Here is a 26,728-nt window from a genome sequence, read left to right on the forward strand (position 1 = left end):
TCCACATACTTGTTGAGCAGATCCTGGGTTTTATCTGGCTTGGATCACGTAGTATTGTGGTACCACCCAGAAACAGTCAATTAAACCTGGCCACCATCAATATTTTAGAGGATAACGCATGCTAGGTCTGGGTTAGATCTGGAATTTGCCCTCATCAGACTCATACTTACGCATTTTTACATACTTGTTGAACAGATCCCGGGTTTTATCTGGTTTGGGTCACGTAGTACTGTTGTAGCACCACCGAGACAGTCTATTAAGCCTGGCCTCGATCAATATTTTAGAGGATAACGCATGCTAGGTCTGGGTTAGGTCTGGGATTTGCACTCATCAGGCTCATACTTTCGCATTCTTCACATACTTGTTGGCAAGATCTTGGTCTTCCTCTGGTTTGAATCACGTAGTATTGTACTACCACGCAGAAACAGTCAATTAAACCTGTCTACGATATTTTAGAGGATAACGCATGCTAGGTCTGGGTTAGGTCTGGAATTTGCCATCATCAGACTCATACAATCGCATATTTCACATACTTGTTAACCAGAACCTGGTCTTCCTCTGGTTTGAATCACGTAGTATTGTAGTACCACGCAGAAACAGTCAATTAAACCTGTCTACGATCAATATTTTAGAGGATAACGCATGCTAGGTCTGGGTTAGGTCTGGAATTTGCCATCATCAGGCTCATACCTTCGCATATTTCACATTCTTGTTGGCCAGATCCTGGTCTTCTTCTGGTTTGAATCACGTAGTATTGTGGTACCACGCAGAAGCAGTCAATTAAACCTGTCTACGATCAATATTTTAGAGAATAACGCATGCTAGGTCTGGGTTAGGTCTGGGATTTGCCATCATCAGGCTCATACCTTCGCATATTTCACATTCTTGTTGGCCAGATCCTGGTCTTCCTCTGGTTTGAATCACGTACTAATGTGGTATCACACAGAAACAGTCAATTAAACCTGGCCACGATCAATATTATAGAGGATAACGCATGCTAGGTCTGGGTTAGGTCTGGAATTTGCCATCATCAGGCTCATACAATCGCATATTTCACATTTTGTTGGCCAGATCCTGGTCTTCTTCTGGTTTGAATCACGTAGTAATGTGGTACCACACAGAAACAGTCAATTAAACCTGGCCACGATCAATATTTTAGAGGATAACGCATGCTAGGTCTGGGTTAGGTCTGGGATTTGCCCTCATCAGACTCATACAATCGCATATTTCACATTCTTGTTGGCCAGATCCTGGTCTTCTTCTGGTTTAAATCACGTAGTATTGTGGTACCACACAGAAACAGTCAATTAAACCTGGCCACCATCAATATTTTAGACGATAACGCATGCTAGGTCTGGGTTAGGTCTGGGATTTGCCCTCATCAGACTCATACAATCGCATATTTCACATTCTTGTTGGCCAGATCCTGGTCTTCTTCTGGTTTGAATCATGTAGTATTGAGGTACCACGCAGAAACAGTCAATTAAACCTGTTTACGATCAATATTTTAGAGGATAACGCATGCTAGGTCTGGGTTAGGTCTGGGATTTGCCATCATCAGGCTCATACTTTCGCATATTTCACATTCTTGTTGGCCAGATCCTGGTCTTCTTCCGGTTTGAATCACGTAGTATTGTGGTACCACACAGAAACAGTCAATTAAACCTGGCCACGATCAATATTTTGGAGGATAACGCATGCTAGGTCTGGGTTAGGTCTGGAATTTGCCATCATCAGGCTCATACCTTCGCATATTTCACATTCTTGTTGGCCAGATCCTGGTCTTCTTCTGGTTTGAATCACGTAGTATTGTGGTACCACACAGAAACAGTCAATAAAACCTGGCCACGATCAATATTTTAGAGGATAACGCACGCTAGGCCTGGGTTACGTCTGGGATTTGCTCTCATCAGGCTCATACAATCGCATATTTCACATACTTGTTGGCCAGATCCTGGTCTTCTTCTGGTTTGAATCACGTAGTATTGTGGTACCACGCAGAAGCAGTCAATTAAACCTGTCTACGATCAATATTTTAGAGAATAACGCGTGCTAGGTCTGGGTTAGGTCTGGGATTTGCCATCATCAGGCTCATACCTTCGCATATTTCACATTCTTGTTGGCCAGATCCTGGTCTTCTTCTGGTTTGAATCACGTAGTAATGTGGTATCACACAGAAACAGTCAATTAAACCTGGCCACGATCAATATTATAGAGGATAACGCATGCTAGGACTGGGTTAGATCTGGGATTTGCCCTCATCAGACTCATACAATCGCATATTTCACATTTTGTTGGCCAGATCCTGGTCTTCTTCTGGTTTGAATCACGTAGTAATGTGGTACCACACAGAAACAGTCAATTAAACCTGGCCACGATCAATATTTTAGAGGATAACGCATGCTAGGTCTGGGTTAGGTCTGGGATTTGCCCTCATCAGACTCATACAATCGCATATTTCACATTCTTGTTGGTCAGATCCTGGTCTTCTTCTGGTTTGAATCACGTAGTATTGAGGTACCACGCAGAAACAGTCAATTAAACCTTGCCACGATCAATGTTTTAGAGGATAACCCATGCTAGGCCTGGGTTAGGTCTGGGTCTTGCCCTCATCAGGCTCTTACTTTCGCATTCTTTACATACTTGTTGAACAGATCCTGGGTTTTATCTGGTTTGGATCACGTAGTAATGTGGTCCCACACAGAACCAGTCAATAAAACCTGGCCACGATAAATATTTTAGAGGATAACGCATGTTAGGTCTAGGTTAGGTCTGGGATTTGCCCTCATCAGACTCATACTTTCGCATTCTTCACATACTTGTTGAACAGATCCTGGGTTTTTCTGGCTTGGATCACGTAGTAATGTGGTACCGCACTGAAACAGTCGATTAAGCCTGGTATCGATCAGTATTTTAGAGGATAACGCATGTTAGGTCTGTGTTAGGTCTGGGACTTGCTCTCATCAGGCTCATACTTTCGCATATTTCGCATTCTTGTTGGCAAGATCTTGGTCTTTTTCTGGGTTGTATCACGTAGTAATGTGGTACCACACTGGAACATTCGATTAAACCCGGTTTCGATGAATATTTTAGAGGATAACGCATGTTAGGTCTAGGTTACGTCAGGGATTTGCACTCAACAGGCTCATACAATCGCATATTTCACATACTTGTTGGCCAGATCCTGGTCTTCTTCTGGTTTGAATCACGTAGTATTGAGGTACCACGCAGAAACAGTCAATTAAACCTGTTTACGATCAATATTTTAGAGGATAACGCATCCTAGGTCTGGGTTAGGTCTGGGATTTGCCATCATCAGACTCATACTTTCGCATATTTCACATTCTTGTTGGCCAGATCCTGGTCTTCTTCTGGTTTGAATCACGTAGTAATGTGGTACCACACAGAAACAGCCTATTAAACCTGGCCACGATCAATATTTTAGAGGATAATGCATGCTAGGCCTGGGTTAGGTCTTTGATTTGCCCTCATCAGACTCATACAATCGCATATTTCACATTCTTGTTGGCCAGATCCTGGTCTTCTTCTGGTTTGAATCACGTAGTATTGAGGTACCACGCAGAAACAGTCAATTAAACCTGGCCACGATCAATGTTTTAGAGGATAACCCATGCTAGGCCTGGGTTAGGTCTGGGTCTTGCCCTCATCAGGCTCTTACTTTCGCATTCTTTACATACTTGTTGAACAGATCCTGGGTTTTATCTGGTTTGGATCACGTAGTAATGTGGTCCCACACAGAACCAGTCAATAAAACCTGGCCACGATAAATATTTTAGAGGATAACGCATGTTAGGTCTAGGTTAGGTCTGGGATTTGCCATCATCAGGCTCATACCTTCGCATATTTCACATTCTTGTTGGCCAGATCCTGGTCTTCTTCTGGATTGAATCACGTAGTAATGTGGTACCACACAGAAACAGTCAATCAAACCTGTCCACGACCAATATTTTGGAGGATAGCGCATGCTAGGTCTGGGTTAGGACTGGGATTTGCCCTCATCAGACTCATACAATCGCATATTTCACATACTTGTTAACCAGTTCCTGGACTTCTTCTGGTTTGAATCACGTAGTATTGTGGTACCACACAGAAACAGTCAATAAAACCTGGCCACGATAAATATTTTAGAGGATAACGCATGTTAGGTCTGTGTTAGGTCTGGGACTTGCCCTCATCAGGCTCATACTTTCGGGTTCTTCACATACTTGTTGAACAGATCCTGGACTTTTTCTGGTCTGAATCACGTAGTATTGTGGTACCACACAGAAACAGTCAATAAAACCTGGCCACGATAAATATTTTAGAGGATAACGCATGTTAGGTCTAGGTTAGGTCTGGGATTTGCCCTCATCGGGCTCATGCAATCGCATATTTCGCATTCTTGTTGGCCAGATCCTGGTCTTCTTCTGGTTTGAATCACGTAGTAATGTGGTACCACACAGAAACTGTCAATTAAACCTGGCCGCGATCAATATTTTGGAGGATAACGCATGCTAGGCCTGGCTTAGGTCTGGGATTTGCCCTCCTCAGACTCATACAATCGCATATTTCACATAATTGTTAACCAGATCCTGGACTTCTTCTGGCTTAAATCACGTAGTATTGTGGTACCACACAGAAACAGTCAATAAAACCTGGCCACGATAAATATTTTAGAGGATAACGCATGTTAGGTCTAGGTTAGGTCTGGGATTTGCACTCATCAGGCTCATACAATCGCATATTTCGAATTTTGTTGGCAAGATCCTGGTCTTTTTCTGGATTGTATCACGTAGTAATGTGGTACCACACTGAAACAGTCGATTAAGCCTGGTCTCGATCAATATTTTATAGGATAACGCATGTTAGGTCTAGGTTAGGTCTGGGAGTTGCACTCATCAGGCTCATACTTTCGCATATTTCGCATTCTTGTTGGCAAGATCCTGGTCTTTTTCTGGGTTGTATCACGTAGTATTGTGTACCACATAGAAACAGTCAATAAAACCTGGCCACGATAAATATTTTAGAGGATGACGCATGTTAGGTCTAGGTTAGGTCTGGGATTTGCCATCATCAGGCTCATACCTTCGCATATTTCACATTCTTGTTGGCCAGATCCTGGTCTTCCTCTGGTTTGAATCACGTAGTATTGTAGTACCACGCAGAAACAGTCAATTAAACCTGTCTACGATCAATATTTTAGAGGATAACGCATGCCAGGTCTAGGTTAGGTCTGGGATTTGCCCTCATCAGACACATACTTTCGCATTCTTCACATATTTTTTGAACAGATCCCGGGTTTTTTCTGGTTTGGATCACGTAGTAGTATGGTACCACACTAAAACAGTCGATTATGCCTGGTCTCGATCAGTATTTTAGAGGATAACGCCTGTTAGGTCTAGGTTAGATCTGGGACTTGCCCTCATCAGGCTCATACTTTCGGGTTCTTCACATACTTGTTGAACAGATCCTGGACTTTTTCTGGTTTGAATCACGTAGTATTGTGGTACCACACAGAAACAGTCAATAAAACCTGGCCACGATAAATATTTTAGAGGATGACGCATGTTAGGTCTAGGTTAGGTCTGGGATTTCCTCTCATCAGGCTTATACTTTCGCATATTTCGCACACTTGTTGGCCAGATCCTGGGTTTTTCCTGGTTTGGACCAGGTAGTAATGTGGTACCACACTGGAACAGTCGATTAAACCCGGTTTCGATGAATATTTTAGAGGATAACGCATGTTAGGTCTAGGTTACGTCTGGGATTTGCCCTCATTTGGCTCATACTTTCGCATTCTTCACATACTTGTTGAACAGATCCCGGATTTTTTCTGGTTTGAATCTCGTAGTATTGTGGTACCACACAGAAACAGTCAATAAAACCTGGCCACGATAAATATTTTAGAGGATGACGCATGTTAGGTCTAGGTTAGGTCTGGGATTTGCCCTCATCAGACTCATACAATCGCATATTTCACATACTTGTTAACCAGAACCTGGTCTTCCTCTGGTTTGAATCACGTAGTATTGTAGTACCACGCAGAAACAGTCAATTAAACCTGTCTACGATCAATATTTTAGAGGATAACGCATGCTAGGTCTAGCGTTACGTCTGGGATTTGCACTCATCAGGCTCATACAATCGCATATTTCACATACTTGTTGGCCAGATCCTGGTCTTCTTCTGGTTTGAATCACGTAGTATTGTGGTACCACACAGAAACAGTCAATAAAACTTGGCCACGATAAATATTTTAGAGGATGACGCATGTTAGGTCTAGGTTAGGTCTGGGATTTGCTCTCATCAGGCTTATACTTTCGCATATTTCGCACACTTGTTGGCCAGATCCTGGGTTTTTCCTGGTTTGGATCAGGTAGTAATGTGGTACCACACAGAACCAGTCAATAAAACCTGGCCACGATAAATATTTTAGAGGATAACGCATGTTAGGTCTAGGTTAGGTCTGGGATTTGCCCTCATCAGGCTCATACTTTCGCATATTTCGCACTCCTGTTGGCAAGATCCTGGTCTTCTTCTGGTTTGAAACACGTAGTAATGTGGTACCACATTGAAACAGTCGATTAAGCCTGGTCTCGATCAATATTTTAGAGGATAACGCATGTTAGGTCTAGGTTAGATCTGGGATTTGCTGTCATCAGGCTCATACTATCGCATATTTCGCACACTAGTTGGCCAGATCCTGGGTTTTTTCTGGTTTGGATCACGTAGTAGTGTGGTACCACACAGAAAGTGTCGATTAAACCTGGTTTCGATCAATAATTTAGAGGATAACGCATGTTAGGTCTAGGTTACGTCTGGGATTTGCACTCATCAGGCTCATACAATCGCATATTTCACATACTTGTTGGCCAGATCCTGGTCTTCTTCTGGTATGAATCACGTAGTATTGAGGTACCACGCAGAAACAGTCAATGAAACCTGCTTACGATCAATATTTTAGAGGATAACGCATGCTAGGTCTGGGTTAGGTCTGGGATTTGCCATCACCAGGCTCATACCTTCGCATATTTCACATTCTTGTTGGCCAGATCCTGGTCTTCTTCTGGTTTGAATCACGTAGTATTGTAGTACCACGCAGAAACAGTCAATTAAACCTGTCTACGATCAATATTTTAGAGGATAACGCATGCCAGGTCTAGGTTAGGTCTGGGATTTGCCCTCATCAGACACATACTTTCGCATTCTTCACATATTTTTTGAACAGATCCCGGGTTTTTTCTGGTTTGGATCACGTAGTAGTATGGTACCACACTAAAACAGTCGATTATGCCTGGTCTCGATCAGTATTTTAGAGGATAACGCCTGTTAGGTCTAGGTTAGATCTGGGACTTGCCCTCATCAGGCTCATACTTTCGGGTTCTTCACATACTTGTTGAACAGATCCTGGACTTTTTCTGGTTTGAATCACGTAGTATTGTGGTACCACACAGAAACAGTCAATAAAACCTGGCCACGATAAATATTTTAGAGGATGACGCATGTTAGGTCTAGGTTAGGTCTGGGATTTCCTCTCATCAGGCTTATACTTTCGCATATTTCGCACACTTGTTGGCCAGATCCTGGGTGTTTCCTGGTTTGGACCAGGTAGTAATGTGGTACCACACTGGAACAGTCGATTAAACCCGGTTTCGATGAATATTTTAGAGGATAACGCATGTTAGGTCTAGGTTACGTCTGGGATTTGCCCTCATTTGGCTCATACTTTCGCATTCTTCACATACTTGTTGAACAGATCCCGGATTTTTTCTGGTTTGAATCTCGTAGTATTGTGGTACCACACAGAAACAGTCAATAAAACCTGGCCACGATAAATATTTTAGAGGATGACGCATGTTAGGTCTAGGTTAGGTCTGGGATTTGCCCTCATCAGACTCATACAATCGCATATTTCACATACTTGTTAACCAGAACCTGGTCTTCCTCTGGTTTGAATCACGTAGTATTGTAGTACCACGCAGAAACAGTCAATTAAACCTGTCTACGATCAATATTTTAGAGGATAACGCATGCTAGGTCTGGGTTAGGTCTGGGATTTGCCATCATCAGGCTCATACTTTCGCATATTTCGCACTCTTGTTGGCAAGATCCTGGTCTTCTTCTGGTTTGAATCACGTAGTAATGTGGTACCACACTGAAACAGTCGATTAAGCCTGGTCTCGATCAGTAGTTTAGAGGATAACGCATGTTAGGTCTAGGTTAGGTCTGGGATTTGCCCTCATCAGACTCATACAATCGCATATTTCACATACTTGTTAACCAGATCCTGGGTTTTCTCTGGTTTGGATCAGGTAGTAATGTGGTACCACACTGGAGCAGTCGATTAAGCCTGGTCTCGATCAATAATTTAGAGGATAACGCATGTTAGGTCTAGGTTAGATCTGGGATTTGCTCTCATCAGGCTCATACTATCGCATATTTCGCACACTAGTTGGCCAGATCCTGGGTTTTTTCTGGTTTGGATCACGTAGTAGTGTGGTACCACACAGAAAGTGTCGATTAAACCTGGTTTCTATCAATAATTTAGAGGATAACGCATGCGAGGTCTGGGTTAGATCTGGGATTTGCTCTCATCAGGCTCATACTATCGCATATTTCGCACACTAGTTGCCCAGATCCTGGGTTTTTTCTGGTTTGGATCACGTAGTAGTGTGGTACCACACAGAAAGTGTCGATTAAACCTGGTTTCGATCAATAATTTAGAGGATAACGCATGTTAGGTCTAGCGTTACGTCTGGGATTTGCACTCATCAGGCTCATACAATTGCATATTTCACATACTTGTTGGCCAGATCCTGGTCTTCTTCTGGTTTGAATCACGTAGTATTGTGGTACCACACAGAAACAGTCAATAAAACCTGGCCACGATAAATATTTTAGAGGATGACGCATGTTAGGTCTAGGTTAGGTCTGGGATTTGCTCTCATCAGGCTTATACTTTCGCATATTTCGCACACTTGTTGGCCAGATCCTGGGTTTTTCCTGGTTTGGATCAGGTAGTAATGTGGTACCACACAGAACCAGTCAATAAAACCTGGCCACGATAAATATTTTAGAGGATAACGCATGTTAGGTCTAGGTTAGGTCTGGGATTTGCCCTCATCAGGCTCATACTTTCGCATATTTCGCACTCCTGTTGGCAAGATCCTGGTCTTCTTCTGGTTTGAAACACGTAGTAATGTGGTACCACACTGAAACAGTCGATTAAGCCTGGTCTCGATCAATATTTTAGAGGATAACGCATGTTAGGTCTAGGTTAGATCTGGGATTTGCTGTCATCAGGCTCATACTATCGCATATTTCGCACACTAGTTGGCCAGATCCTGGGTTTTTTCTGGTTTGGATCACGTAGTAGTGTGGTACCACACAGAAAGTGTCGATTAAACCTGGTTTCGATCAATAATTTAGAGGATAACGCATGTTAGGTCTAGGTTACGTCTGGGATTTGCACTCATCAGGCTCATACAATCGCATATTTCACATACTTGTTGGCCAGATCCTGGTCTTCTTCTGGTTTGAATCACGTAGTATTGAGGTACCACGCAGAAACAGTCAATTAAACCTGGCCACGATCAATATTTTAGAGGATAACCCATGCTAGGCCTGGGTTAGGTCTGGGTCTTGCCCTCATCAGGCTCTTACTTTCGCATTCTTCACATACTTGTTGAACAGATCCTGGGTTTTATCTGGTTTGGATCACGTAGTAATGTGGTCCCACACAGAACCAGTCAATAAAACCTGGCCACGATAAATATTTTAGAGGATAACGCATGTTAGGTCTAGGTTAGGTCTGGGATTTGCCCTCATCAGACTCATACTTTCGCATTCTTCACATACTTGTTGAACAGATCCTGGGTTTTTCTGGCTTGGATCACGTAGTAATGTGGTACCGCACTGAAACAGTCGATTAAGCCTGGTATCGATCAGTATTTTAGAGGATAACGCATGTTAGGTCTGTGTTAGGTCTGGGCCTTGCTCTCATCAGGCTCATACTTTCGCATATTTCGCATTCTTGTTGGCAAGATCTTGGTCTTTTTCTGGGTTGTATCACGTAGTAATGTGGTACCACACTGGAACATTCGATTAAACCCGGTTTCGATGAATATTTTAGAGGATAACGCTTGTTAGGTCTAGGTTACGTCAGGGATTTGCACTCAACAGGCTCATACAATCGCATATTTCAAATACTTCTTGGCCAGATCCTGGTCTTCTTCTGGTATGAATCACGTAGTATTGAGGTACCACGCAGAAACAGTCAATGAAACCTGCTTACGATCAATATTTTAGAGGATAACGCATGCTAGGTCTGGGTTAGGTCTGGGATTTGCCATCATCAGGCTCATACTTTCGCATATTTCACATTCTTGTTGGCCAGATCCTGGTCTTCTTCTGGTTTGAATCACGTAGTAATGTGGTACCACACAGAAACGGCCTATTAAACCTGGCCGCGATCAATATTTTGGAGGATAACGCATGCTAGGCCTGGCTTAGGTCTGGGATTTGCCCTCCTCAGACTCATACAATCGCATATTTCACATAATTGTTAACCAGATCCTGGACTTCTTCTGGCTTAAATCACGTAGTATTGTGGTACCACACAGAAACAGTCAATAAAACCTGGCCACGATAAATATTTTAGAGGATAACGCATGTTAGGTCTAGGTTAGGTCTGGGATTTGCACTCATCAGGCTCATACAATCGCATATTTCGAATTTTGTTGGCAAGATCCTGGGCTTTTTCTGGATTGTATCACGTAGTAATGTGGTACCACACTGAAACAGTCGATTAAGCCTGGTCTCGATCAATATTTTATAGGATAACGCATGTTAGGTCTAGGTTAGGTCTGGGAGTTGCACTCATCAGGCTCATACTTTCGCATATTTCGCATTCTTGTTGGCAAGATCCTGGTCTTTTTCTGGGTTGTATCACGTAGTATTGTGTACCACATAGAAACAGTCAATAAAACCTGGCCACGATAAATATTTTAGAGGATGACGCATGTTAGGTCTAGGTTAGGTCTGGGATTTGCCATCATCAGGCTCATACCTTCGCATATTTCACATTCTTGTTGGCCAGATCCTGGTCTTCCTCTGGTTTGAATCACGTAGTATTGTAGTACCACGCAGAAACAGTCAATTAAACCTGTCTACGATCAATATTTTAGAGGATAACGCATGCCAGGTCTAGGTTAGGTCTGGGATTTGCCCTCATCAGACACATACTTTCGCATTCTTCACATATTTTTTGAACAGATCCCGGGTTTTTTCTGGTTTGGATCACGTAGTAGTATGGTACCACACTAAAACAGTCGATTATGCCTGGTCTCGATCAGTATTTTAGAGGATAACGCCTGTTAGGTCTAGGTTAGATCTGGGACTTGCCCTCATCAGGCTCATACTTTCGGGTTCTTCACATACTTGTTGAACAGATCCTGGACTTTTTCTGGTTTGAATCACGTAGTATTGTGGTACCACACAGAAACAGTCAATAAAACCTGGCCACGATAAATATTTTAGAGGATGACGCATGTTAGGTCTAGGTTAGGTCTGGGATTTGCTCTCATCAGGCTTATACTTTCGCATATTTCGCACACTTGTTGGCCAGATCCTGGGTTTTTCCTGGTTTGGACCAGGTAGTAATGTGGTACCACACTGGAACAGTCGATTAAACCCGGTTTCGATGAATATTTTAGAGGATAACGCATGTTAGGTCTGGGATTTGCCCTCACCGGGCTCATGCAACCGCATATTTCGCATTCTTGTTGGCCAGATCCTGGTCTTGTTCTGGTTTGAATCACGTAGTAATGTGGTACCACACAGAAACAGTCAATTAAACCTGGCCACGATCAATATTTTGGAGGATAACGCATGCTAGGTCTGGGGTAGGTCTGGGATTTGCCCTCATCAGACTCATACAATCGCATATTTCACATACTTGTTAGCCAGATCCTGGGTTTTCTCTGGTTTGGATCAGGTAGTAATGTGGTACCACACTGGAGCAGTCGATTAAACCCGGTTTCGATGAATATGTTAGAGGATAACGCATGTTAGGTCTAGGTTACGTCTGGGATTTGCACTCATCAGGCTCATACAATCGCATATTTCACATACTTGTTGGCCAGATACTGGTCTTCTTCTGGTTTGAATCACGTAGTATTGTGGTACCACGCAGAAACAGTCAATTAAACCTGTCCACGATCAATATTTTAGAGGATAACGCATGCTAGGCCTGGCTTAGGTCTGGGATTTGCCCTTATCAGACTCATACAATCGCATATTTCGCATTTTGTTGACCAGATCCTGGTCTTCTTCTGGTATGAATCACGTAGTAATGTCGTACCACACTGAAAGTGTCGATTAAACCTGGTTTCGATCAATAATTTAGAGGATAACGCATGTTAGGTCTAGGTTAGGTCTGGGATTTGCACTTATCAGGCTCATACAATCGCATATTTCGAATTTTGTTGGCAAGATCCTGGTCTTTTTCTGGATTGTATCACGTAGTAATGTGGTACCACACAGAAACAGTCAATTAATCCTGGCCACGATCAATATTTTAGAGGATAACGTATGCTAGGTCTGGGTTAGGTCTGGGATTTGCCCTCATCATACTGATACTTTCGCATTCTTCACATACTTGTTGAACAGGTCCCGGATTTTTTCTGGTTTGAATCACGTAGTATTGTGGTACCACACAGAAACAGTCAATAAAACCTGGCCACGATAAATATTTTAGAGGATGACGCATGTTAGGTCTAGGTTAGGTCTGGGATTTTCCCTCATCAGACTCATACAATCGCATATTTCACATACTTGTTACCCAGAACCTGGTCTTCCTCTGGTTTGAATCACGTAGTATTGTAGTACCACGCAGAAACAGTCAATTAAACCTGTCTACGATCAATATTTTAGAGGATAACGCATGCTAGGTCTGGGTTAGGTCTGGGATTTGCCATCATCAGACTCATACTTTCGCATTCTTCACATACTTGTTGAACAGATCCCGGATTTTTTCTGGTTTGAATCACGTAGTATTGTGGTACCACACAGAAACAGTCAATAAAACCTGGCCACGATAAATATTTTAGAGGATAACGCATGTTAGGTCTAGGTTAGGTCTGGGATTTGCCCTCATCAGACTCATACAATCGCATATTTCGCATTTTGTTGGCCAGATCCTGGTCTTCTTCTGGTATGAATCACGTAGTAATGTGGTACCACAGAGATACAGTCAATTAAACCTGTCCACGATCAATATTTTAGAGGATAACGCATGTTAGGTCTAGGTTAGGTCTGGGATTTGCCCTCATCAGACTCATACTTTCGCATTCTTCACATACTTGTTGAACAGATCCCGGATTTTTTCTGGTTTGAATCTCGTAGTATTGTGGTACCACACAGAAACAGTCAATAAAACCTGGCCACGATAAATATTTTAGAGGATGACGCATGTTAGGTCTAGGTTAGGTCTGGGATTTGCCCTCATCAGACTCATACAATCGCATATTTCACATACTTGTTAACCAGAACCTGGTCTTCCTCTGGTTTGAATCACGTAGTATTGTAGTACCACGCAGAAACAGTCAATTAAACCTGTCTACGATCAATATTTTAGAGGATAACGCATGCTAGGTCTGGGTTAGGTCTGGGATTTGCCATCATCAGGCTCATACTTTCGCATATTTCGCACTCTTGTTGGCAAGATCCTGGTCTTCTTCTGGTTTGAATCACGTAGTAATGTGGTACCACACTGAAACAGTCGATTAAGCCTGGTCTCGATCAGTAGTTTAGAGGATAACGCATGTTAGGTCTAGGTTAGGTCTGGGATTTGCCCTCATCAGACTCATACAATCGCATATTTCACATACTTGTTAACCAGATCCTGGGTTTTCTCTGGTTTGGATCAGGTAGTAATGTGGTACCACACTGGAGCAGTCGATTAAGCCTGGTCTCGATCAATAATTTAGAGGATAACGCATGTTAGGTCTAGGTTAGATCTGGGATTTGCTCTCATCAGGCTCATACTATCGCATATTTCGCACACTAGTTGGCCAGATCCTGGGTTTTTTCTGGTTTGGATCACGTAGTAGTGTGGTACCACACAGAAAGTGTCGATTAAACCTGGTTTCTATCAATAATTTAGAGGATAACGCATGCGAGGTCTGGGTTAGATCTGGGATTTGCTCTCATCAGGCTCATACTATCGCATATTTCGCACACTAGTTGCCCAGATCCTGGGTTTTTTCTGGTTTGGATCACGTAGTAGTGTGGTACCACACAGAAAGTGTCGATTAAACCTGGTTTCGATCAATAATTTAGAGTATAACGCATGTTAGGTCTAGCGTTACGTCTGGGATTTGCACTCATCAGGCTCATACAATCGCATATTTCACATACTTGTTGGCCAGATCCTGGTCTTCTTCTGGTTTGAATCACGTAGTATTGTGGTACCACACAGAAACAGTCAATAAAACCTGGCCACGATAAATATTTTAGAGGATGACGCATGTTAGGTCTAGGTTAGGTCTGGGATTTGCTCTCATCAGGCTTATACTTTCGCATATTTCGCACACTTGTTGGCCAGATCCTGGGTTTTTCCTGGTTTGAATCAGGTAGTAATGTGGTACCACACAGAACCAGTCAATAAAACCTGGCCACGATAAATATTTTAGAGGATAACGCATGTTAGGTCTAGGTTAGGTCTGGGATTTGCCCTCATCAGGCTCATACTTTCGCATATTTCGCACTCTTGTTGGCAAGATCCTGGTCTTCTTCTGGTTTGAATCACGTAGTAATGTGGTACCACACTGAAACAGTCGATTAAGCCTGGTCTCGATCAATATTTCAGAGGATAACGCATGTTAGGTCTAGGTTAGATCTGGGATTTGCTGTCATCAGGCTCATACTATCGCATATTTCGCACACTAGTTGGCCAGATCCTGGGTTTTTTCTGGTTTGGATCACGTAGTAGTGTGGTACCACACAGAAAGTGTCGATTAAACCTGGTTTCGATCAATAATTTAGAGGATAACGCATGTTAGGTCTAGGTTACGTCTGGGATTTGCACTCATCAGGCTCATACAATCGCATATTTCACATACTTGTTGGCCAGATCCTGGTCTTCTTCTGGTTTGAATCACGTAGTATTGAGGTACCACGCAGAAACAGTCAATTAAACCTGGCCACGATCAATATTTTAGAGGATAACCCATGCTAGGCCTGGGTTAGGTCTGGGTCTTGCCCTCATCAGGCTCTTACTTTCGCATTCTTCACATACTTGTTGAACAGATCCTGGGTTTTATCTGGTTTGGATCACGTAGTAATGTGGTCCCACACAGAACCAGTCAATAAAACCTGGCCACGATAAATATTTTAGAGGATAACGCATGTTAGGTCTAGGTTAGGTCTGGGATTTGCCCTCATCAGACTCATACTTTCGCATTCTTCACATACTTGTTGAACAGATCCTGGGTTTTTCTGGCTTGGATCACGTAGTAATGTGGTACCGCACTGAAACAGTCGATTAAGCCTGGTATCGATCAGTATTTTAGAGGATAACGCATGTTAGGTCTGTGTTAGGTCTGGGACTTGCTCTCATCAGGCTCATACTTTCGCATATTTCGCATTCTTGTTGGCAAGATCTTGGTCTTTTTCTGGGTTGTATCACGTAGTAATGTGGTACCACACTGGAACATTCGATTAAACCCGGTTTCGATGAATATTTTAGAGGATAACGCTTGTTAGGTCTAGGTTACGTCAGGGATTTGCACTCAACAGGCTCATACAATCGCATATTTCAAATACTTCTTGGCCAGATCCTGGTCTTTTTCTGGTTTGAATCACGTAGTATTGAGGTACCACGCAGAAACAGTCAATTAAACCTGCTTACGATCAATATTTTAGAGGATAACGCATGCTAGGTCTGGGTTAGGTCTGGGATTTGCCATCATCAGGCTCATACTTTCGCATATTTCACATTCTTGTTGGCCAGATCCTGGTCTTCTTCTGGTTTGAATCACGTAGTAATGTGGTACCACACAGAAACGGCCTATTAAACCTGGCCGCGATCAATATTTTGGAGGATAACGCATGCTAGGCCTGGCTTAGGTCTGGGATTTGCCCTCCTCAGACTCATACAATCGCATATTTCACATAATTGTTAACCAGATCCTGGACTTCTTCTGGCTTAAATCACGTAGTATTGTGGTACCACACAGAAACAGTCAATAAAACCTGGCCACGATAAATATTTTAGAGGATAACGCATGTTAGGTCTAGGTTAGGTCTGGGATTTGCACTCATCAGGCTCATACAATCGCATATTTCGAATTTTGTTGGCAAGATCCTGGTCTTTTTCTGGATTGTATCACGTAGTAATGTGGTACCACACTGAAGCAGTCGATTAAGCCTGGTCTCGATCAATATTTTATAGGATAACGCATGTTAGGTCTAGGTTAGGTCTGGGAGTTGCACTCATCAGGCTCATACTTTCGCATATTTCGCATTCTTGTTAGCAAGATCCTGGTCTTTTTCTGGGTTGTATCACGTAGTATTGTGTACCACATAGAAACAGTCAATAAAACCTGGCCACGATAAATATTTTAGAGGATGACGCATGTTAGGTCTAGGTTAGGTCTGGGATTTGCCATCATCAGGCTCATACCTTCGCATATTTCACATTCTTGTTGGCCAGATCCTGGTCTTCCTCTGGTTTGAATCACGTAGTATTGTAGTACCACGCAGAAACAGTCAATTAAACCTGTCTACGATCAATATTTTAGAGGATAACGCATGCCAGGTCTAGGTTAGGTCTGGGATTTGCCCTCATCAGACACATACTTTCGCATTCTTCACATATTTTTTGAACAGATCCCGGGTTTTTTCTGGTTTGGATCACGTAGTAGTATGGTACCACACTAAAACAGTCGATTATGCCTGGTCTCGATCAGTATTTTAGAGGATAACGCCTGTTAGGTCTAGGTTAGATCTGGGACTTGCCCTCATCAGGCTCATACTTTCGGGTTCTTCACATACTTGTTGAACAGATCCTGGACTTTTTCTGGTTTGAATCACGTAGTATTGTGGTACCACACAGAAACAGTCAATAAAACCTGGCCACGATAAATATTTTAGAGGATGACGCATGTTAGGTCTAGGTTAGGTCTGGGATTTGCTCTCATCAGGCTCATACTTTCGCATATTTCACATTCTTGTTGGCCAGATCCTGGTCTTCTTCTGGTTTGAATCACGTAGTAATGTGGTACCACACAGAAACGGCCTATTAAACCTGGCCACGATCAATATTTTGGAGAATAACGCATGCTAAGCCTGGGTTAGGTCTGGGACTTGCCCTTATCAGAATCATACAAACGCATATTTCGCATTTTGTTGGCCAGATCCTGGTCTTCTTCCGGTTTGAATCACGTAGTATTGTGGTACCACACAGAAACAGTCAATTAAACCTGGCCACCACCAATATTTTAGAGGATAACGCATGCTAGGTCTGGGTTAGGTCTGGGATTTGCCCTCATCAGACACATACTTTCGCATTCTTCACATATTTTTTGAACAGATCCCGGGTTTTTTCTGGTATGGATCACGTAGTAGTATAGTACCACACTAAAACAGTCGATTATGCCTGGTCTCGATCAGTATTTTAGAGGATAACGCCTGTTAGGTCTAGGTTAGATCTGGGATTTGCCCTCATCAGACTCATACTTTCGCATTCTTCACATACTTGTTGAACAGATCCTGGGTTTTTCTGGCTTGGATCACGTAGTAATGTGGTACCGCACTGAAACAGTCGATTAAGCCTGGTATCGATCAGTATTTTAGAGGATAACGCGTGTTAGGTCTGTGTTAGGTCTGGGACTTGCTCTCATCAGGCTCATACTTTCGCATATTTCGCATTCTTGTTGGCAAGATCTTGGTCTTTTTCTGGGTTGTATCACGTAGTAATGTGGTACCACACTGGAACATTCGATTAAACCCGGTTTCGATGAATATTTTAGAGGATAACGCTTGTTAGGTCTAGGTTACGTCAGGGATTTGCACTCAACAGGCTCATACAATCGCATATTTCAAATACTTCTTGGCCAGATCCTGGTCTTTTTCTGGTTTGAATCACGTAGTATTGAGGTACCACGCAGAAACAGTCAATTAAACCTGCTTACGATCAATATTTTAGAGGATAACGCATGCTAGGTCTGGGTTAGGTCTGGGATTTGCCATCATCAGGCTCATACTTTCGCATATTTCACATTCTTGTTGGCCAGATCCTGGTCTTCTTCTGGTTTGAATCACGTAGTAATGTGGTACCACACAGAAACGGCCTATTAAACCTGGCCGCGATCAATATTTTGGAGGATAACGCATGCTAGGCCTGGCTTAGGTCTGGGATTTGCCCTCCTCAGACTCATACAATCGCATATTTCACATAATTGTTAACCAGATCCTGGACTTCTTCTGGCTTAAATCACGTAGTATTGTGGTACCACACAGAAACAGTCAATAAAACCTGGCCACGATAAATATTTTAGAGGATAACGCATGTTAGGTCTAGGTTAGGTCTGGGATTTGCACTCATCAGGCTCATACAATCGCATATTTCGAATTTTGTTGGCAAGATCCTGGTCTTTTTCTGGATTGTATCACGTAGTAATGTGGTACCACACTGAAGCAGTCGATTAAGCCTGGTCTCGATCAATATTTTATAGGATAACGCATGTTAGGTCTAGGTTAGGTCTGGGAGTTGCACTCATCAGGCTCATACTTTCGCATATTTCGCATTCTTGTTGGCAAGATCCTGGTCTTTTTCTGGGTTGTATCACGTAGTATTGTGTACCACATAGAAACAGTCAATAAAACCTGGCCACGATAAATATTTTAGAGGATGACGCATGTTAGGTCTAGGTTAGGTCTGGGATTTGCCATCATCAGGCTCATACCTTCGCATATTTCACATTCTTGTTGGCCAGATCCTGGTCTTCCTCTGGTTTGAATCACGTAGTATTGTAGTACCACGCAGAAACAGTCAATTAAACCTGTCTACGATCAATATTTTAGAGGATAACGCATGCCAGGTCTAGGTTAGGTCTGGGATTTGCCCTCATCAGACACATACTTTCGCATTCTTCACATATTTTTTGAACAGATCCCGGGTTTTTTCTGGTTTGGATCACGTAGTAGTATGGTACCACACTAAAACAGTCGATTATGCCTGGTCTCGATCAGTATTTTAGAGGATAACGCCTGTTAGGTCTAGGTTAGATCTGGGATTTGCCCTCATCAGGCTCATACTTTCGCGTTCTTCACACACTTGTTGAACAGATCCTGGACTTTTTCTGGTTTGAATCACGTAGTAATGTGGTACCACACAGAAACGGCCTATTAAACCTGGCCGCGATCAATATTTTGGAGGATAACGCATGCTAGGCCTGGCTTAGGTCTGGGATTTGCCCTCCTCAGACTCATACAATCGCATATTTCACATAATTGTTAACCAGATCCTGGACTTCTTCTGGCTTAAATCACGTAGTATTGTGGTACCACACAGAAACAGTCAATAAAACCTGGCCACGATAAATATTTTAGAGGATAACGCATGTTAGGTCTAGGTTAGGTCTGGGATTTGCACTCATCAGGCTCATACAATCGCATATTTCGAATTTTGTTGGCAAGATCCTGGTCTTTTTCTGGATTGTATCACGTAGTAATGTGGTACCACACTGAAACAGTCGATTAAGCCTGGTCTGGATCAATATTTTATAGGATAACGCATGTTAGGTCTAGGTTAGGTCTGGGAGTTGCACTCATCAGGCTCATACTTTCGCATATTTCGCATTCTTGTTGGCAAGATCCTGGTCTTTTTCTGGGTTGTATCACGTAGTATTGTGTACCACATAGAAACAGTCAATAAAACCTGGCCACGATAAATATTTTAGAGGATGACGCATGTTAGGTCTAGGTTAGGTCTGGGATTTGCCATCATCAGGCTCATACCTTCGCATATTTCACATTCTTGTTGGCCAGATCCTGGTCTTCCTCTGGTTTGAATCACGTAGTATTGTGGTACCACGCAGAAACAGTCAATTAAAGTGTCTACGATCAATATTTTAGAGGATAACGCATGCCAGGTCTAGGTTAGCTCTGGGATTTGCCCTCATCAGACACATACTTTCGTATTCTTCACATATTTTTTGAACAGATCCCGGGTTTTTTCTGGTTTGGATCACGTAGTAGTATGGTACCACACTAAAACAGTCGATTATGCCTGGTCTCGATCAGTATTTTAGAGGATAACGCCTGTTAGGTCTAGGTTAGATCTGGGACTTGCCCTCATCAGGCTCATACTTTCGGGTTCTTCACATACTTGTTGAACAGATCCTGGACTTTTTCTGGTTTGAATCACGTAGTATTGTGGTACCACACAGAAACAGTCAATAAAACCTGGCCACGATAAATATTTTAGAGGATGACGCATGTTAGGTCTAGGTTAGGTCTGGGATTTGCTCTCATCAGGCTTATACTTTCGCATATTTCGCACACTTGTTGGCCAGATCCTGGGTTTTTCCTGGTTTGGACCAGGTAGTAATGTGGTACCGCACTGGAACAGTCGATTAAACCCGGTTTCGATGAATATTTTAGAGGATAACGCATGTTAGGTCTGGGATTTGCCCTCACCGGGCTCATGCAACCGCATATTTCGCATTCTTGTTGGCCAGATCCTGGTCTTGTTCTGGTTTGAATCACGTAGTAATGTGGTACCACACAGAAACAGTCAATTAAACCTGGCCACGATCAATATTTTGGAGGATAACGCATGCTAGGTCTGGGGTAGGTCTGGGATTTGCCCTCATCAGACTCATACAATCGCATATTTCACATACTTGTTAGCCAGATCCTGGGTTTTCTCTGGTTTGGATCAGGTAGTAATGTGGTACCACACTGGAGCAGTCGATTAAACCCGGTTTCGATGAATATGTTAGAGGATAACGCATGTTAGGTCTAGGTTACGTCTGGGATTTGCACTCATCAGGCTCATACAATCGCATATTTCACATACTTGTTGGCCAGATACTGGTCTTCTTCTGGTTTGAATCACGTAGTATTGTGGTACCACGCAGAAACAGTCAATTAAACCTGTCCACGATCAATATTTTAGAGGATAACGCATGCTAGGCCTGGCTTAGGTCTGGGATTTGCCCTTATCAGACTCATACAATCGCATAGTTCGCATTTTGTTGACCAGATCCTGGTCTTCTTCTGGTATGAATCACGTAGTAATGTCGTACCACACTGAAAGTGTCGATTAAACCTGGTTTCGATCAATAATTTAGAGGATAACGCATGTTGGATCTATGTTAGGTCTGGGATTTGCACTTATCAGGCTCATACAATCGCATATTTCGAATTTTGTTGGCAAGATCCTGGTCTTTTTCTGGATTGTATCACGTAGTAATGTGGTACCACACAGAAACAGTCAATTAATCCTGGCCACGATCAATATTTTAGAGGATAACGTATGCTAGGTCTGGGTTAGGTCTGGGATTTGCCCTCATCATACTGATACTTTCGCATTCTTCACATACTTGTTGAACAGGTCCCGGATTTTTTCTGGTTTGAATCACGTAGTATTGTGGTACCACACAGAAACAGTCAATAAAACCTGGCCACGATAAATATTTTAGAGGATGACGCATGTTAGGTCTAGGTTAGGTCTGGGATTTTCCCTCATCAGACTCATACAATCGCATATTTCACATACTTGTTACCCAGAACCTGGTCTTCCTCTGGTTTGAATCACGTAGTATTGTAGTACCACGCAGAAACAGTCAATTAAACCTGTCTACGATCAATATTTTAGAGGATAACGCATGCTAGGTCTGGGTTAGGTCTGGGATTTGCCATCATCAGACTCATACTTTCGCATTCTTCACATACTTGTTGAACAGATCCCGGATTTTTTCTGGTTTGAATCACGTAGTATTGTGGTACCACACAGAAACAGTCAATAAAACCTGGCCACGATAAATATTTTAGAGGATAACGCATGTTAGGTCTAGGTTAGGTCTGGGATTTGCCCTCATCAGACTCATACAATCGCATATTTCGCATTTTGTTGGCCAGATCCTGGTCTTCTTCTGGTATGAATCACGTAGTAATGTGGTACCACACAGATACAGTCAATTAAACCTGTCCACGATCAATATTTTAGAGGATAACGCATGTTAGGTCTAGGTTAGGTCTGGGATTTGCCCTGATCAGACTCATACTTTCGCATTCTTCACATACTTGTTGAACAGATCCCGGATTTTTTCTGGTTTGAATCTCGTAGTATTGTGGTACCACACAGAAACAGTCAATAAAACCTGGCCACGATAAATATTTTAGAGGATGACGCATGTTAGGTCTAGGTTAGGTCTGGGATTTGCCCTCATCAGACTCATACAATCGCATATTTCACATACTTGTTAACCAGAACCTGGTCTTCCTCTGGTTTGAATCACGTAGTATTGTAGTACCACGCAGAAACAGTCAATTAAACCTGTCTACGATCAATATTTTAGAGGATAACGCATGCTAGGTCTGGGTTAGGTCTGGGATTTGCCATCATCAGGCTCATACTTTCGCATATTTCGCACTCTTGTTGGCAAGATCCTGGTCTTCTTCTGGTTTGAATCACGTAGTAATGTGGTACCACACTGAAACAGTCGATTAAGCCTGGTCTCGATCAGTAGTTTAGAGGATAACGCATGTTAGGTCTAGGTTAGGTCTGGGATTTGCCCTCATCAGACTCATACAATCGCATATTTCACATACTTGTTAACCAGATCCTGGGTTTTCTCTGGTTTGGATCAGGTAGTAATGTGGTACCACACTGGAGCAGTCGATTAAGCCTGGTCTCGATCAATAATTTAGAGGATAACGCATGTTAGGTCTAGGTTAGATCTGGGATTTGCTCTCATCAGGCTCATACTATCGCATATTTCGCACACTAGTTGGCCAGATCCTGGGTTTTTTCTGGTTTGGATCACGTAGTAGTGTGGTACCACACAGAAAGTGTCGATTAAACCTGGTTTCTATCAATAATTTAGAGGATAACGCATGCGAGGTCTGGGTTAGATCTGGGATTTGCTCTCATCAGGCTCATACTATCGCATATTTCGCACACTAGTTGCCCGGATCCTGGGTTTTTTCTGGTTTGGATCACGTAGTAGTGTGGTACCACACAGAAAGTGTCGATTAAACCTGGTTTCGATCAATAATTTAGAGGATAACGCATGTTAGGTCTAGCGTTACGTCTGGGATTTGCACTCATCAGGCTCATACAATCGCATATTTCACATACTTGTTGGCCAGATCCTGGTCTTCTTCTGGTTTGAATCACGTAGTATTGTGGTACCACACAGAAACAGTCAATAAAACCTGGCCACGATAAATATTTTAGAGGATGACGCATGTTAGGTCTAGGTTAGGTCTGGGATTTGCTCTCATCAGGCTTATACTTTCGCATATTTCGCACACTTGTTGGCCAGATCCTGGGTTTTTCCTGGTTTGGATCAGGTAGTAATGTGGTACCACACAGAACCAGTCAATAAAACCTGGCCACGATAAATATTTTAGAGGATAACGCATGTTAGGTCTAGGTTAGGTCTGGGATTTGCCCTCATCAGGCTCATACTTTCGCATATTTCGCACTCTTGTTGGCAAGATCCTGGTCTTCTTCTGGTTTGAATCACGTAGTAATGTGGTACCACACTGAAACAGTCGATTAAGCCTGGTCTCGATCAATATTTTAGAGGATAACGCATGTTAGGTCTAGGTTAGATCTGGGATTTGCTGTCATCAGGCTCATACTATCGCATATTTCGCACACTAGTTGGCCAGATCCTGGGTTTTTTCTGGTTTGGATCACGTAGTAGTGTGGTACCACACAGAAAGTGTCGATTAAACCTGGTTTCGATCAATAATTTAGAGGATAACGCATGTTAGGTCTAGGTTACGTCTGGGATTTGCACTCATCAGGCTCATACAATCGCATATTTCACATACTTGTTGGCCAGATCCTGGTCTTCTTCTGGTTTGAATCACGTAGTATTGAGGTACCACGCAGAAACAGTCAATTAAACCTGGCCACGATCAATATTTTAGAGGATAACCCATGCTAGGCCTGGGTTAGGTCTGGGTCTTGCCCTCATCAGGCTCTTACTTTCGCATTCTTCACATACTTGTTGAACAGATCCTGGGTTTTATCTGGTTTGGATCACGTAGTAATGTGGTCCCACACAGAACCAGTCAATAAAACCTGGCCACGATAAATATTTTAGAGGATAACGCATGTTAGGTCTAGGTTAGGTCTGGGATTTGCCCTCATCAGACTCATACTTTCGCATTCTTCACATACTTGTTGAACAGATCCTGGGTTTTTCTGGCTTGGATCACGTAGTAATGTGGTACCGCACTGAAACAGTCGATTAAGCCTGGTATCGATCAGTATTTTAGAGGATAACGCATGTTAGGTCTGTGTTAGGTCTGGGACTTGCTCTCATCAGGCTCATACTTTCGCATATTTCGCATTCTTGTTGGCAAGATCTTGGTCTTTTTCTGGGTTGTATCACGTAGTAATGTGGTACCACACTGGAACATTCGATTAAACCCGGTTTCGATGAATATTTTAGAGGATAACGCTTGTTAGGTCTAGGTTACGTCAGGGATTTGCACTCAACAGGCTCATACAATCGCATATTTCAAATACTTCTTGGCCAGATCCTGGTCTTTTTCTGGTTTGAATCACGTAGTATTGAGGTACCACGCAGAAACAGTCAATTAAACCTGCTTACGATCAATATTTTAGAGGATAACGCATGCTAGGTCTGGGTTAGGTCTGGGATTTGCCATCATCAGGCTCATACTTTCGCATATTTCACATTCTTGTTGGCCAGATCCTGGTCTTCTTCTGGTTTGAATCACGTAGTAATGTGGTACCACACAGAAACGGCCTATTAAACCTGGCCGCGATCAATATTTTGGAGGATAACGCATGCTAGGCCTGGCTTAGGTCTGGGATTTGCCCTCCTCAGACTCATACAATCGCATATTTCACATAATTGTTAACCAGATCCTGGACTTCTTCTGGCTTAAATCACGTAGTATTGTGGTACCACACAGAAACAGTCAATAAAACCTGGCCACGATAAATATTTTAGAGGATAACGCATGTTAGGTCTAGGTTAGGTCTGGGATTTGCACTCATCAGGCTCATACAATCGCATATTTCGAATTTTGTTGGCATGATCCTGGTCTTTTTCTGGATTGTATCACGTAGTAATGTGGTACCACACTGAAGCAGTCGATTAAGCCTGGTCTCGATCAATATTTTATAGGATAACGCATGTTAGGTCTAGGTTAGGTCTGGGAGTTGCACTCATCAGGCTCATACTTTCGCATATTTCGCATTCTTGTTGGCAAGATCCTGGTCTTTTTCTGGGTTGTATCACGTAGTATTGTGTACCACATAGAAACAGTCAATAAAACCTGGCCACGATAAATATTTTAGAGGATGACGCATGTTAGGTCTAGGTTAGGTCTGGGATTTGCCATCATCAGGCTCATACCTTCGCATATTTCACATTCTTGTTGGCCAGATCCTGGTCTTCCTCTGGTTTGAATCACGTAGTATTGTAGTACCACGCAGAAACAGTCAATTAAACCTGTCTACGATCAATATTTTAGAGGATAACGCATGCCAGGTCTAGGTTAGGTCTGGGATTTGCCCTCATCAGACACATACTTTCGCATTCTTCACATATTTTTTGAACAGATCCCGGGTTTTTTCTGGTTTGGATCACGTAGTAGTATGGTACCACACTAAAACAGTCGATTATGCCTGGTCTCGATCAGTATTTTAGAGGATAACGCCTGTTAGGTCTAGGTTAGATCTGGGATTTGCCCTCATCAGGCTCATACTTTCGCGTTCTTCACACACTTGTTGAACAGATCCTGGACTTCTTCTGGTTTGAATCACGTAGTAATGTGGTACTACACAGAAACTGTCAATAAAACCTGGCCACGATAAATATTTTAGAGGATGACGCATGTTAGGTCTAGGTTAGGTCTGGAATTTGCACTTATCAGGCTCATACAATCGCATATTTCGAATTTTGTTGGCAAGATCCTGGTCTTTTTCTGGATTGTATCACGTAGTAATGTGGTACCACACTGAAACAGTCGATTAAGCCTGGTCTCGATCAATATTTTAGAGGATAACGCATGCTAGGCCTGGCTTAGGTCTGGGATTTGCCCTCATCAGACTCATACAATCGCATATTTCGCATTTTGTTGGCCAGATCCTGGTCTTCTTCTGGTATGAATCACGTAGTAATGTGGTACCACACAGATACAGTCAATTAAACCTGTCCACGATCAATATTTTGGAGGATAACGCATGCTAGGTCTGGGTTAGGTCTGGGATTCGCCCTCATCAGACTCATACAATCGCATTTTTACATACTTGTTGAACAGGTCCCGGGTTTTATCTGGTTTGGATCACGTAGTATAGTGGTACCACGCAGAAACAGTCAATTAAACCTGTCCACGATCAATATTTTAGAGGATATCGCATGTTAGGTCTAGGTTAGGTCTGGGATTTGCCCTCATCAGACTCATACTTTCGCATTCTTCACATACTTGTTGAACAGATCCCGGA

Source organism: Colletes latitarsis, unplaced genomic scaffold, assembly GCF_051014445.1.
Source record: "Colletes latitarsis isolate SP2378_abdomen unplaced genomic scaffold, iyColLati1 scaffold0006, whole genome shotgun sequence".
In the NCBI taxonomy this organism is placed as follows: Eukaryota; Metazoa; Arthropoda; class Insecta; order Hymenoptera; family Colletidae; genus Colletes; species Colletes latitarsis.